The sequence below is a fragment of the Lepisosteus platostomus genome, chromosome 6 (assembly GCF_059453375.1).
Source record: "Lepisosteus platostomus isolate fLepPlt1 chromosome 6, fLepPlt1.hap1, whole genome shotgun sequence".
Classification (NCBI taxonomy): domain Eukaryota; kingdom Metazoa; phylum Chordata; class Actinopteri; order Semionotiformes; family Lepisosteidae; genus Lepisosteus; species Lepisosteus platostomus.
The window spans coordinates 58,795,449-58,808,417 of record NC_142616.1 but is presented as its reverse complement, the minus strand read 5'-3'; positions in this window follow the sequence as shown (position 1 = coordinate 58,808,417).

Sequence of the window (12,969 nt, the reverse complement as noted above, 5' to 3'; positions counted from 1 at the left end):
GATCTAAGCTACCTCTAGTTTATAGACTTTAAAACAGAGCCACTCTAATAACAGTAATTAGATTTCTCCAAAAACCTATGCATTAGATGAGATTAAGGAATTGTATTAGTGTAACCCGTCCTAACAGCAAAAGGGTGCCTGTAGCTTTTAAATAATTAAAAATGCAAACCATAAATACAACACGTGCAAAAGATAATTGTCTCCGCTTAAAGAGGAATGAAGAGATTTCGAATAAAATTAAAAACCCCTCTTAAATGAAAGCAACACTATTTGCTTTCTACTTTACTGTTTTTATTTCTATAATACCTATAGAATCATTATCATTATCTACCATTTTAAAATTACAATCCCAGAAGTCTATACTGTATATATCTAAAGCACAGTATTTGCCTTCACAAATGAAAGACATTACTTCATGTCAAAGTCATGACAGATTGGCAGGTTTTTTTTTAATTTTCTCTACCGGGTCTCACACGTTTGTGCAAGTGAACACATGCTGTAAATTAGATTAATGTCTTGCCAAAAATCAATGTCACTGAAAACAAACGTGCTCAATATTGCATAAACAATGCTTGATGAAATAAAGTATTCTTTTGAATGAAGTTCTTTTTCTCCCGCCTTTTATACAGCAATTATGCTCTTTTAAATCAGAAATTTTAAAAAGAGTAGCTAAATCACACTATGGGCTTGTACAATCCATTCTTCCTAAACTTCCCCCTTAATTCAACAGGTGAAGTAATTGTTCTCATTTCCTCTTCCCTACTGAGGCTGCTTGTGAATCATTATTCCCACCAATCCCCCAGGTAGTTGAGTCCCCTTCTGTGTAAAGTGTTATGGGATCCTTCGTGCAAATAGCCCTGTATATACAGTATATACTGTATAAGGACCTCAGACAGAATTCTATATCTAAAAGATTCACAAATTCACCTATCTGTTTTGATATCAGTCATTCATCATTTTTTTTTAATTCCAGCTTATTCATCAGGACAAGCTCAGGACTAGTGGTAATGTCAGAGTATTCAAGGAATGATGATATTCTTCCAATTAGTGAGGACAAATCGTTAATTGCTTGTACTTTACTTCAAAAATCAATCACTTTTTAATTGGACAATATAGCATCTGAACAAAAATAAATTAAGTTAATATTATTAATAACTTAATACAGAAAACATGATTCAAATTTAATGCACATTATCCTCACTCATTTAGAACTTGAATTTCTCTCCAATAGTAAAGACAAGTACTGTACTGTATACTGTTTCTCCTATAAGCAGATATTTAATTCACTGTGATTTAGATTACATTAAAACACATACGTGATATACAGAAGTCCAAAATCAATGAAGTACTATATGAAAGATTATGAGACTACAATTTCCTTGAAGAAATTAGATTGATGGTGGATACTGTATGTACTGTATATAGTGTATGAGAACTTTGTGTGCATTTTTCAATTTGTACTTGCAAAACCTTGTTGAACCCTATATCACATACTAAATCCTGTTGTAGGTTTCCTTTCCGTTATCCAGATAAGCCCAAAGCCCATTTAAGAATCCCTTGTCTTATTTTGCAAGTCCCAATGGTGAATGGGAGAAGCATTTAATTTAAGCATAAATTAGTTAACAAGTAATTAAGAATAAAGAGGCACAACTGTTGTGCCGATAAGAAATTACTTCATTCCACGATTTTCCTCAGTGTGCTTGATGATCTTGATGATCTTGAGTTGGTAAGGTCCTCTCTCCAGAGATTTCTTAAGGGCTAAACGTTCTCACAGGGAATCCTCGCTCAATCCCCCTGTACTGTAACACCTGATTCCAGAATCAAAAGCCAGAGGCATAAGGATATAGTGTCATGGCAGGATTCGCTTTAAGCTTTCAGGTCTATCAGAGAATCAGTATATGAGATGAGAGACACCTTAGTGGGATTATGTAACTACTGTATAAAGCAGTTTCCCAAAGAAATCCAGTCTATAAGTGCTTTAAATTGAGAGACGTCTGAAGCTCATTTTAGTCTTGCATTTGCCTCTTTCTCTGTATTTGCAGAGTAAAAACATAATAAATGTACATTATAAGATGAAATCCATCCAACTGCGCGAAGTAACGTAAACAAGTCTGCCTCATCCAGGGCAAGCGTAAAAAGCAGATACTGTATCTGATAACATGGCCATTACTGTATGTCAGTTTGTAACACCATGCTATAGAGAACTCCTAACACTCTATAGAACTAACCACATAACATCTTAAGCAGATCAGTTAACAGGATGTGATAGAACTAGTCTGACACTAGTGGAAATCAATTTAAAAAGAAATCCTTCTATTGATGGACAGTTCATTAGCCAAGCATAGCTGATTTCTTCACACCATGAGTAAAGTACCGTAAGTATCCTTCTTACAGTAGCTAAATTTAATATAGTACATTATGAGTACATTTGTATCTGAAGAAAGCAAAAATCTGTCAACTTGGTCCATACTGTATTCAACACTGCAAAAAGCAAAGTCCAAACTGGACCAAGAAAAGCAAAACTAAAGAAACAAAAATGTGCTTTATTGTTCAACAAGGAAATTAAAAAAAACTGTAGGTCTGAAATACAAATATAATGTCATAACTGATATCTGAATAGATGTCAAAAACTTTTTCAAGACAACGGAGTTTTCACATTTGATCCCTTAGAAAACTACACACTGTAAACTACATATTAACTGCAGTTTGTTGTCTCTCTCAATGCTTAATGTTTTCATCCTTACAGCTTTTATCAAGGTACTGTGCGTTGAGATCTTTGTGCTGTAAAGTAAGATTGCATATGAATGCTATAATTGGCCTTCAAAACAAATACCTTAAGCTCATTTGAAAATGTTCCTCATTATGTTACCTTCACACCTGACAATACAGCAGATGGCCTGAGTCTGGCAAGAGCACTATGGCATTTTGTGAATAATACCTTACAATGAAAAACTCAGTAATGGACGCTTCATTATCATCTAGAAATAAAAAAGGAATGCTTTAAAGCTTTATTAGTATTTCTGGTTTGTTGCACATGCAGTTTATTTGAAGACGTGGGCTCAATCCATTTAGCATTACTGAAAGCTGGGTCTGTAGAAATCCATGTGGTCTGGGCAAATATCTATTCTGGAGAAAAGCCAGGTATTTACCAAGGGATCATAAATCCTACACCTGCACACTCTTCACATCTGCAAAAGCTTCCTCTTCCATGTCAGCACTTGGTGCACATACAAAAATGTTAATGTTTGCAACACAGTGCACAGTACAATTAAAACTTGTGTAGCTGATACTATAAGGAACGCTTTGTTTTTGATGACTATCCTTCATGAAATGTCTTTATTTTTGATAAGGCTATGTGCACTTACTACACAAGATATTAAAAATACTGTACCAATTGATGCCCACTGTTCTTACTGATATATTTTAAAGATATGTATCAATAAAAATATGTAACTATACAAAAATGCTTACTGTATAGTTAGCAAACTAGATACGGTATGGTTGTAGATGACAAAAAATGCAGAGCTACTAAACAACCACATAACCAATATGGATGAATTGACAGACAGGTGTGTTGGAGGAGAATGACTATGTGTCTCAATTTCTCCTCAGTACCACAGGAATTGCAGCCATAAAGCTGAGTCATATATGGTTTTATATTGCAAAGTGAGTAGGTGTAAAAGTAAAAATATTTGATGATTCCAATTTTCCAAAAAATAACACAAATATAAAGAGTATATACTGTACATATTCTACAGTATGTAAGCAGTAATTTCAATCTAATTTTAAGATAAATTTAGGTACAGTACATAAATCTTAAATACATTAATATACTGTAGGTTTATGAGAGATAAGAAAATAATAAGATGTTACAGGAAAACACTAATAATTTCACTAGAAGAAGTTGTTGTAAAAGAAAGAAAGAAAAAATTGAGTAGAGAATCTTAATAGTATGTGATCATTAAGCTGACTATTGAAAACACTCCAGTGACACACAAATATGATTATAAATCTACTTACAAAATGTATTATTACAAATTTATTATTAAAATGATTACAAACGCCATGCAGATTTTTTGATAATTAAACCTTACTGATGAAATCAAAACAAACCAAGATGTTTAGGATCTGGGACTCTAACAGCTGGTTTCTCTCTGCATGTGACATTGTGCTGAACAGCATTGCTTGGTATTGCTATAATATTATATTTACTTAAATTGTTTCTCGTAAGTGTAGGCTTACGAAAACTCTGATTGACAAATACTTATTAAAACACTCCACATAGGCAGAATGCCCATAAAAGATCCACATTTCTCACATACACTTTTTTTTAAAGCATCATTGGAGATGTGATCTATTTTACATGATCAACATCAAGTGCAATCAGTCAAAATATTGAGTGAATTTTCATCTTTCAAATTATACATAATTTACAGTGGCACTTACATATACTGTACAACATATACTATATACACTACATTTGGATTTTGGGTGGAAATAGGTCATAGCATCTTGCAGGGGAGACTTTCCTAACAGTGTAAGTGTAAACATCACTGTGATACATTAGAAGCAAAAGCAAAATGCTGACTTAATAGTTTTTTTGTCACATTATTTAAAAATTGCCTTTAAGAAATTCAGGCTTAGACATCTTAAGATGGCCTAGTCATTGCAGTTCTTTAAGTCCCAGCACAAAGAGAGAGGTGTTTTTGAAAATTCCACAAATAATGCCTTGGTTTGTATATGTTTTTTAGTGAATACACCATAGATTTTGATTTCTCATAATATCTGTACTTTCAAATAGCTGCCTTCAGATAAGAAAGCTGATTCTCATTATTTCATACAGTACTGTATGTGCCAATCAACTAAAATGTGCATGGGCCTTTTAGTATTACCAATCATGTTGTAATCAAAAAGAATACCAGAAAGAGAAGAGTATGTGCCATCTCTAAACAAGTATTAGAATGTAATTTTCATTCAATATCATGTTCCATTATATATTACCCGGGTGCACTGTGATCTCCACAAGATATTTTCTAACCAATTTTACAGCATAATGCATTGAAAATGTTAACATGGTTTTACGACACACAGGGCATTTGTGATACCTGACAAATACACTTTTAACCCAAAGCAAGTCATTTTTAACTAGTTACATTATGTGCACAGTGGTGAGGGCAATATCAAACAAATAACAAATGCTCTTCATATTACTAAATGAAAAAAATGTTAGATCCACCTGAAGATCATTTTTGAAATGTCAGTCTCTTACTACTGTAGGTATCATATTGACCCATAAATTCTAATAGACTCATTCTTACTGTAGGTGTCCTGCAGCATCAATATGATGTGTTTCTCCATACCAGAGGACTCTGGTCCTTGTATGCCCCAATAGAACAACTTTCTAGTAAACACTAAACTATAATCATCTTTTTCTAAAGGCTGAATTTATTGTTGATCAGTTAAACAGGTGTTTTCTCAAATTTTATACGGTACGCTTGCTCTGAGCTTTAACACAACATCTACAGTACTAATGTCAAGCCAGTTGACACACACCAGACAGTTAACAGTAACAGGTCTCCTGGTATATGAAAAATAATAATTGTGACTTCTGCTCTTCGTTTTATTACATGTTACCAAACAATTATTGTTTCATCGTGCTTATGATGTTGGTTCAAATTTCAACAACTGTATTTGAATGGGAAATCCAAACTACTGGATAAGTACTACTGAAAACTAAACAGTTGCTGAGGCTATGATTATTTAAAAGGTAAAACACTGCCAGAACTCTCCAGTAACTACTGTAGCTAACCACAACCCATTGTTTTTTCTTTCTTTACCAAAAATCAATGAAGACATTATCTGAGGATATTTGGTATCCTCTGAAATTTAAATTGATTAATGAATTGCCTAGCGAGGTGTGCTGGATTCTCGAAAAGCAAGTTACTTAACAGTTCATTTCTTAATTCTAATCAATTCTAGATAAAGCAATAACTCCTACAATAGGAATGAAGCATTATGTGCTGCCTCGCTATTTTACTACTACAGTACTGTTCCCTGACTAACAAATAGCAATTCATGTTAGAAAGCTTGGAAGCACAGCCAGACCTTCACAACTCTGTTTTGATGTTTTATTAGTATTTATTTTCTTGCAGAATGCAATTGTGTTTGTAAAGGAAACAGCCTGTACTGCCTCAAAAACATCCAAATGCAAACACCCGAACACCCAAACAACAGTCACTGTGTTTTCATTGAAGGCAATAGTGTCATTTTAGCATGCTTTCGAAAAATAAAGATGGATTTGACTGTATAAAGTGAAGCAGGTTTTAAAAAAAATAGCATTAATTAGTATCATTTAAAATCCATGCGACAAGTGTCTGAAAATATTCTGCACCCATGTGAGGAAAATATTTGGTTGTGGTTGCTATAACGACAAGACCTTATACAGTACTGGATACTTTCTGGTTTTTAAAGTCAGGTACCTGCTACTACAGTAAATGTTTCAGAAATTAAGCATCAAAAGCTAACATAGAAAAGCTACAGTACTTCTCATTTCATCTGGATAGGCTTGATAGATGTCATCAACATTGCAGTGCTCATTGTATGTCTAGGCATCATGTCAAAGTGCACAGCATCTGTTATCTTTCTCAAGAGCAAGGCTGAAGTTGAGCTGTTCGTTTCTCCAGTTTAACCTGTCATCTTCATTAGTCACAAGACCATCTCCACAGAGGGTTTTAGTGTCAGCATCTATTCATAATTTATCATTTTCAAGGTGTCAGTAATTTTGCAGTGGTGAAAAATCCAGCTGTCTCAAAGCCAATATTGTGTTTCAAAGCCCGGATAAGAATATCATAATATTTTAATACTATGGTAGCATTAATAAAATGCATTCACAATAAATTTTAGGCCTAACATTAGATTTTCTGGTGGCTTATATTTTTCTGTTAAAAGCCTGTTTGCCAATGGCCAAGAGGTAAGTTGACTTTTATGATTATATAAAACATGATAAGTGGTGTCATCAATAATGGTAGTAAAACTCAAAGCTTTTAACAGCAACATCCACTTAAAGTGACTTTGGATTTTATTTTGTAAGCCAATAAAAGGTAGCATCTACATTTCTGCTAAATTAAAGTTCAGGAACAAAAGAAATAGATGAAAGCATTCACTATATTTCAAAATAAGTAGCAAATTTGGTTCAGATTTTCTTTGTGTGCAGATAAAATATCTGTACTACTGTTAGAATAATAAGTGATACAAATGCTTAATTCAGTTCTTTGTGGTATACTGTATAGCAAAAGTCAACCATCACTCAGATAATTGTCTCTCTCATCATCTAGCAATTTTTAATGGCTCTGAAATGTAAATGGATTTTTCTGAAATGTACAGAAGAGTAAGTATGTCAAGAGAGTATGACTAGCGAAACAATAATGAAGTGCAGCTTCACTGGCAGTAATAGCAGCAAGAAATGAGAATCTTATACTTAACTGCTCACCAAAAATGTCATCATTAAACTCATCTGTAACTTACAGATCACAAGTCACCTTTTCTTTTTGATAGAGAGGTGCTGTTGTTAGTGACTGCCACCCTGGTCAGCCACTTCTGTGCTGAAATGGGCAATTTGTGCCACATAAATTAAAAGTGAATTTGAGATATTTTCAAAGTGAAATTTTGTATAAGGTTTTCTTTGTTTCATTTTGGATTACAGAGATTTAATTCACTAAGAAGGACCTTAGCCACCACATACAGTACAACAATTTATTTTCGAGCACATAGTGTGTTTTTTGCAAACACAAACCACTGCGGACAACAGAACAGGCAATTATAAAAGGATGCAATTACCTAGAGCAGCATGCTAAAGTGCACGTGCATACTCAGTGGATGGATATTGTGTGAAGCATGAAATGCAAGCCTTTAATGTTACCCTTCAGGAATTTTAACACCCTTATGCTGCAATTACTTCCTTATTAAGTTATGGTATAGAAATGAACAGGTGACTTTGTGAGCGTCTCTGTGAATAAGAATGAGATTGTCTAATGAGATGACGATGTCATGGATTCCACAGGTGGTGTCAAACTATTGGCTGAGCTCCACCAGAGTCACGTGGGCTTTACCTAGCTCATGTTCCCTCTGTGTTTAGTGTAACGCAGGTTAGTCTTTAGTTGCAGTTTTCAGACTGCCATAGCAGTGACAAAACACACTACTCTTCCAATCAGTGCTGGCTCTCCTCTCAGATGCACATTCCTCTACATCAGAAAGATGACTGGCCCACTGTCGTGCAGCAATGTCCTCAAGTCTTTTTTCTCCAGATGCATTACAGACAAATTGAAAAACAGTCAATACCGAATAGGGTGTTAATAAAATAGAAAACTGGAAATAGACTCACTGTGGGTTTGACCTTTTCAATAGCACACAAAAAGCTGAAGAAAATGTACAAAACTGCAAGTGAATTGATATTTCCTTATAAAGCCTCCCAACTTCCAGGAATTAGAAGAAAAGAGAGGAGGAGTAAATTTTACTTTGGCTGGTTGTTGTTACTTTATTCATTCAAAATTGTCTGTTTTTGAAAGATCTAAATGAAGCCACAACACAGATAATTCATCATGCTTATGTGGAAATACTAGTAACCTTACTGTAATAACTCAAAATCTGACTCTTGTTCAGTGGATCATCATCACTATTAAGTGATAAAAAAGGGGAAAAATGGTACTGGTATGCTCAAAGAAATGCAATGCCCCCTTTGGAGACAGCACTTCCACCAACAAAGGTGAAAAGTTTCCTGTCAATATAGTTGCAGGGTAGCATTTATGTTTTACTCCTGCCAGTTACCTGTTGGTTTCTGTGAAAAATGCAGGATGCTATCATCAGTGACATATTACTGCTTCAAGTTTGACACCCAGCCTCCTGTCTTGCAAAGCAAAAAAGCAGATGGCTATCTGTTCTATAAGCACACCATGCCATAATAATAGCCTTGTGAAAAATGTCTTGACAGCTACTGCAAATTAAACCCTTTGAGAATTGTAAAGGAACGCACGGCATTAATTCCATTACAGAAGCTCTACGGTAGGAAGCTCCTCCAATCTCTTGTCATTTTAAAGGTTACTCATGACAAATTCTTTTTGCTCTTCAATTTAATTTACTTACTAACCTCGTAGAAGATGATCTTTTCTCCTGAGAACCGATTCTGAGCTGCGGACATGAAGAATACACATTATACCTATATTTTTTTCTTTTTTTTTATTACATTGTGTCCTTACAGGATAATTCACATACAGTATACAAGATATTGCTTCCCCACATTTTCCCCAAAGGAGCGAGCTCTCTCTCTATAAAAGAAAGAAATTAATACTGTATAAATGCCAGAATGACTTTGATCATTCTGAAGATTGAAGTTTTCACCTTCTAATTGGTTAGCCAGCACTTTCACCCCAAGGTCCACTTGGAGTTTGAACTGTATGTTCACCTAATGTTTAAGTTCCATTTTATCCTACCTTGCTATGACATACTGTACTGAGTAGGATGAACCATAACTTAAGATTGCCCAACCCCTTGGTTTACACTCATGAATAAATACAGTTGGGTTGGGTGTCTTTAGTGTCTCTCTCCTGTACCACTGGTTCTGACTAAACACATAATGTGACTATTCTCAGACTGCTTTAGAATCCTGAAACAATTATTTTGCAATAAAATGCAAACAGGGTACAGCTAATAAAATATAAAAAGACACACAGTTTGAATGTGGTTATGTATTTCCACAAGTAAGTCCCCATTAATATTGGGGATTTCTTTCATATTAAAGGGGAGGGGGAGGAGGGGAGGTTCACATATGAAAAAATCATTACAAATGGCATTCTGATGTGTACAGTATCAGCCAATTCCTACAGAACATAGCAATAGTCTAGGGCTTGCTAGAAATATTCAGCTTTTAGCAAACAGATTTATGGATAAATGTCTCAAAGTTAAACTGAATGTATTTGTTAGGATTCAAGTACTATGTGCATTCATGTGATAAAGAGTAAATGGATTAATTAAGTGACTCTCCCTGTGGTGTTATTTTAAAGTAATAGAATTCCAAAATTTACATAAGAACCTCACCCTCTGTTTAGTGTGTGTAAAATAGCTTTAGAGTTTTTCAGTGCCTGCAATTTGCTGTAAACAATGCATAATAGAAAAAAAAAAATTATCTGAGAGGGAACAGCTTGATGTTTTACCTACAGGACAAAGGACATTGATAAAGTCTGGAAAAAAATTAAGCAAACTTAAGGACTTTCTCAAACTAGTTGCTCGGAGAAAAACTCATACTTCCTTCTTGTACTCATGCTTATACTGTAACTAATGATTAAAAACAAAATGAAGTCACCATATAAACATACACGTCACTCACAGCACAGTTTAACATCTTTTGCCCCACATGTGGCTCAAGCCTGGGATTTCATAGTGTACATTATGTAGTTCAGGTGGGTAGCTGCTACAGGATGCATAGGCTGCAAAGAAACGAGTAATAGGTTTATTCCATGCTGAAAAGAGAAGAAAGAAAACGTTTCAGCCATGGAGCCTTCTTCAGGTGTGAGAAAGAAAGGGCAGTAAGCAAAGGTAATGTAGGAGCAGGGTAAAGACAGAGATGCCAATCAGACAGAGTGGCCGATCAGGTAGTGTAAAGTCAGGATAGGTGAAGAGAGGTGTGAAATGAAACCTACAATGAATAGAGAGAATTTAGAAGAAAATTAGTCTGTTGTTGAGAGAAGGGGAAAGGTGTGATCCTAGCTGCAGGATAATTTTAGTTTCTGTTGTCTCTCTGATGTTGGAATTAGGAAAACCAGCTTTGAGAACACAGACGGAGAGATTAGCAGTCTCTGAGTTTTCCATCCTACAGGATGATCCCTCCATTGGGGCCCTCTTTTCTGAGCACCCCATCATCTCATCGCCAACCACCTAATCTGCATAACCTTCTTGTTCACAGCTCCCTTGACCGCCCTCAGCAACCATACACACCAGGCATTTTCCCCTGCAACAGAGCTCGCTGTATCACCTGCAAGTACAGTACATATCTAACATGTTACGACCCCAAGTGCCGGGGTAAAGGGGTATAACATTTAGGATAATTCTTTTGGAACCAGGTGGGTTTTGGTGAGGGACAAGTAAGTGTGATAACAAGGGTAAGGAACTAGAGTGGTGCCAAAGAAAAGAAAATAAACAAATTGGAGCTGGCTAGGAAAGTGAGGAAAGGCTAACCTAACTGCAAAAGAAAACCCAAAACACACGGTCTTCGGCGTCTTCAACACCCTAACTAACCTCCACTGACTACCCAAAACCATACAAGACAAATGGCACTCACCCGTACTAAACTAGTGTTACTAATACAAAGTCAACTAAGTGTGTAAAGTGTACCCAACAACCTAAACTTACCTTATATACAAAAGTTCACACAAAAACACAAGTGAACCAGGAATACAAGAGCAATCAATTGGAGCAGGGTACAAAAGAACACAAAAGTTGAACATGTAACACGTTAGGGCAAGGTAAGAACAAAACAAGAATAAACACACAAACAAACGAAAGTACAAAGAAACTAACAGAAAACCAACTAAACAACAAAGCCGAGGCAATAAACCAAAAGCAAAGCGAAGCAAAGCGAAGCAAAGCGAAGCAAAGCGAAGCGAAGCGAAGCGAAGCGAAGCGAAGCGAAGCGAAGCGAAGCGAAGCGAAGCGAAGCGAAGCGATAACCAAAACCAAGCGGGACCGAAGTCAAACAAAAGGCTCTTTCCTTCAGAAAACCTCCATGTTATATGCTGAGTAAGATGAGTTCTGATTGGCTGAGAGCTAATTGATGATGACATCATACTGAAACAGTGGTGTGATGGTGGGCCAATGGGAGAGGGAGAACAATCAAGAGTCAGCAGTGTGGAATATAAAAAAAACACAGAGACGACACACTGGTACGTAACAAACACCACACTTATTCAAGGCCCCTCAGGACAATTCCGGATCACTCAGATGACATCTTGTACTTGTACCTCCAGCAACCTTATGTACTGTATCTCTTGCAGTAAATGCCCAGCAATTTACATTGGGGAAACAGGAAGGAGACTCGGAGACCGCTTCAGAGAACATTAGGGCTATGAAAATAAAACATTTCTCCAAGCCTATTTTTTCTCATTTCACCTCTGACTGCCATGATCACACTAATCTCTCCATCTGTGTTCTCAAACCAGGTTTTCCTAACGCCAACATTGCGTTTTTTTTCTTCTCTTTTCAGGATGGAATAAACCTATTACTATTACTAAACCTACAGGTACTGTATGTACATTATGTAGACAAATAGAGCTTTGGTTGACCTTTTGTCAGCCAGGATTTTTACAACTTTTGATGAAATACAGTACAAACTACGACAACTTGCCAGGTTCTTAAAAGTAGTAGGTAGAAGTTAATTCACCACTCAGAAGTAAAAAGAAAGACGATAACAACAAATGCAGCCTTCAAGTGTGTGAAAACAGCTTGAACGAGCATCCAATCACTCAAACAGTATTATTCCAACTTTCAAAAGATACAGTAATTGATCAAGAAAGCTCAAGTCAATGTGGATTAGCTTCCAAAATATAGCTAAATGATTTATTATGTGAACCCATCACTGTAGGTAATCCCTGTAATTTGGTTTCTAAATTGTTAGTATGAGTTCTGGTGGCCCAATATCCCAGGTTACTCCAGAAAAATATGGATATTAAAGAGCCTTGGGGCACAAGTGAAAGAAAAGTACAGAATGTAGTTCTGTAGAACTGTAGAATGTTGAACTACTAATGTAGTTCTAGATTATGGAAAATGACCAAGAAAATATAGGTTTTGGATATAAAACAATAACTGATTAAATTTGTTGTAAAAGTAATTGTATATAAATAAGCAAAAATGGTTAGGAAACAAATTTACACCAGGAGCTATGTGAGAATGTATACAGTACATTACTTAATACAACTCCTAGAA